This window comes from Gekko japonicus, unplaced genomic scaffold (assembly GCF_001447785.1).
Source record: "Gekko japonicus isolate JY-2015 unplaced genomic scaffold, Gekko_japonicus_V1.1 scaffold2145, whole genome shotgun sequence".
Classification (NCBI taxonomy): domain Eukaryota; kingdom Metazoa; phylum Chordata; class Lepidosauria; order Squamata; family Gekkonidae; genus Gekko; species Gekko japonicus.
This window is the reverse complement of record NW_015173737.1, coordinates 212450-216149: the sequence shown is the minus strand read 5'-3', so window position 1 is coordinate 216149 and position 3700 is coordinate 212450.

The window sequence follows — 3700 nt, the reverse complement described above, 5'->3', positions numbered from 1 at the left end:
AGCCGAAGAGCCAGCGCTGTCCAAAGACGTTTCCGTGGTGATGTGGCCGGCCTGACTAGACACCGAGGCGCACAGAACGCTGTTACCTTCCCACCAAAGTGGTAACTATTTATCTACTTGCAATTTCTTGCTTTCGAACTGCTAGGCTGGCAGGAGCTGGGGCCAGAGACGGGAGATCACTCTGCCATGCGGCACTAGGGCCTTGAACTGCCGAACTACAGACCTTCCGGTTTGCAGTTGAGCGTCTTAACCAGTCTCTATATTGTTTCTTGCCTTTGATCAAGTCTCTTCAAATTGATACACTCTACATCTATTGGAATTTCCTTCCTGGACAGATGATGCGTCTGTGATGTCTAATCAGTGCATAGCATGATTCCGTGCAGCTCACTAAAAAACCCAGGAGAAAAAAAGCCCTGGATAAGAGGGAACATAATTCTCGGGTTCCTGGTAACCCTGTGGTACCGAGCCTGTCCTGTGACTTGTGGGTCTGCGAGCGTGAGGGAGGAGAGAGGAAATCTTGGTCTCAGGACCCGTGGCAGTCTAGAAAAATGATTTTGAAAATGGCAGCAATTAATTTCTCTACTTTGGTATCTGCTGTGAGCCTTTGAATTGGGGCTCAACAAGATGTCTTAAAAATAAATATACTGAATACTGAATTATTTATTAGGGTCAAAGACCAGGACAAAAATAGATACAGTACCAGGAACGTTTACATAAAAAACGATTACCTTGATTATATCAAAACAGCAAATATAATTCTTTAAATGAATATGGAGTCACAATAGCTACTAGCAGCTGCACAAAAACTGAGAACTTTATTAGTAATCCAAGGGTCATGGTTATATATATATATATAAACATGCTTCATTTGCTTCACGGTTTAAACCACCGGTGTGCACAAAAGCAGCTGAAGGAGATTCCAAAAGAGAAGTGGCTGACAGGAGATGTTACCTGCTCCTTGCCTTCCCATCCCTTCTCCGGCGCAAATCCCTCTTTGTCTAAGGATGCTTTGCTAATGGGAAAACGAAGTCATGGGAGCTTTATTAGTATCACATAATGTGTACTTTATCCCTCGCTGTACCTAAAATACATATTATTATTGACCTGCTAGAAAAGGGAAGATTCACTTTGCTACAGAAGCCTAATGAGGAGGTATGACAGAGGAACATAAAAAGAGCAGAGTCTTTTAAAAAATGAGAAAGAGGATATTGTCCAAAAGCTTCATTATGCGTGACAAGTTGGACAAGAGCAAAACCCCAAAATGCTGGGCAGTGAATCCTCATGCTCCAGAGTAGCAAGCCACTGCCCGTTCCCTTACTAACTTGCCAGCCGGAGACCAAGGGACAGAGTCTCCACCAGTGTTCCCTCTAAGCTGAGTTAGTGTGATCTAGCTCACAGTTTTTTAGCCTCCGGCACACATTTTTGTCCTAGTTCAGGAAGGGTGGCTCCAGAAGAAACTATGCAGTAGCCAAATTGCTCACTCACTACTTTAGTGCCGGTAGATTTTTTTGCTCACAAGACTCCACAGCTTAGAGGGAGCATTGGTCTCTATCCCTCCTGATTCTAAATCAAGAAGTCAAGCCTTGCAGGTTGAGTTCCAAAAAACAATTACTCTGATAGCTGTACCCAATGAAGGCCCAAAGTACTGGATTCAAATTGAAGCCACAAAACACAGATAATACCACAGAGTATAATTAGTAATGTTTATTTTTAAAATAAAATAAAGGAGAAGGCTTCTGCACATTCCTTGGACAGCAAAGGTGACAAACAAGGAAGTATTGGAGTACATAAAACCAGACATGACATTGGAAGGAAAAATCATAAAACTGCGACTGACTTATTTCAGCCATGTCATGCGGAAGAACTCACTAGAAAAAGCAATTATGCTTGGATTGGTTAGTGGCAAAAGGAAACTGGGCTGCCAAAGAACACGGTGGCTAGATACCATAAAAGTCACCACCAGCCTGAGCATGGAACAACTTCAAAGAAACAATACAAGATCAGAAAACATGGAGATCAGGCCGATAGAATTGCCAAGAGTTGGACACAACTGCATGGCTAACAACAACCACAACCACATTTTTTAAATGTGCAGGAATATACAAATGCAAGAGCAATGAACAGGAAGGATAAAATAGTAAAAACTAAATAGCTAACCTACTTATATAAGCTTTGGTTCTCTAATCCAGATGCTACCTCACCAGACTGTACCACAGAGCCCAAACAGAGTTTCAAAGTCCAAAGATCAAGACCAGATATTCCAGCCAAGCAAGGCCCAACCTGGTCCAAAGAATGACCCACGTGATAGGCAAACAGAAGAACTGTACAAACTAGAATGAAAGAGCTTCCTTTAAGCCTAACTGGCAAATTTGACATGATCCTAGTTGACCAATCAGATGTGTTGCTAAGCATGTAACGTGGTAATCGGTTGTGTTGCTAAGCCTGGAACCCTGTGCTCTGCAGCTACAGGTAGGCATAATTAAGCAAGTCACCTTCCCCCACCCAGAGGTCCTCCACATGCAGCTGCTGGTGTGACCTTGGGTCAATCACAAATTATTTCAGAGCTGTTCTCTCAAGAGCAGTTCTCCAAAGAGCTCTCTCATCCCCACCTACTTCACAGGGTGTCTGTTGTGGGGAAGGGAAAGGAAAGAAGAACTGTAAGCCGCTCTGAGACTCCTTCCGGTACAAATCCAATCTCTTCTCTTCTTCTTCTTGTGCTAACAAGATGGAATGTGTAGGCAAAACTCCCTCCTGGTTCTCTTAGCCTCGAAGCCCCCAGGCCCCAATGATCTAACCGGCACCTGTATCAAACCCCCCCCCCCCATCTCAGTCTCTGAAAACGACAAAATAATTAAGTTCCCAGAGGGGCCTTCTTACGATTTTACTTGGCCACAAGACTGAACCAAACTTTTAAAAGCAAAATTTGAAAGACCAAGAAACAGCTAGGAGGTCAGTTTCTTGAGAGACATTAATTACCCCCTCCCCTTTCCTCAGAAGGAAGGTTGTGCATTCTGGAGAAAATAAAAAAAGAGGGTCTGCATCAGACAAGGATTAAGCCCAGGAGCTACGCTACAAGCCTGCAGTCCTGGAAGCAGACTGAAGCACGGCCATCTCTACCTCTTAAACCAGAAGGAAGAGACTTCCCAGTATTCAGACGGCTCTCCTGGCCACTGTTACCTAACAGCCATACAGTATCTGCAGTATGCCTTCCTCCAGACAGAGCCTTTAAACTCACAGAGCATTTCGTTGCCCCCAGGAAAGCATTGCTAAGCATGTGCCTCCAAATTCGATTACACAGAAACCCCGTCTTATCTGAGAGGACTACATTTATCACTATATCGCGCAGCTGAAATATTGGGGCATGCAGGAGATAGGGTGGACTGCTTATCACGGGCCGTACCATCCCCGTTATCAAGTAGATACGGGTACCATATTTGCTCGGTCAGTGCATTTGACATAAATTAGCCCTTCATCATATACCGGGAGGCATTGTTTTATGAAACAGAATGTGTGAAACAAAAAACAAGAGGTAACTATAGAATAAACTCAGGGTCCCCCCAGCCAACAGAGACAGTCTTTGGCCTGGAAGAGAATAGGTACAATGTCATAGGAATGAACTCACGGAAGGGCCATGACCAAATGACTGGGACTCAACTTAAGCGCCCCATCTGTAAAATGGAAATACCAAAGGACTCTCTCA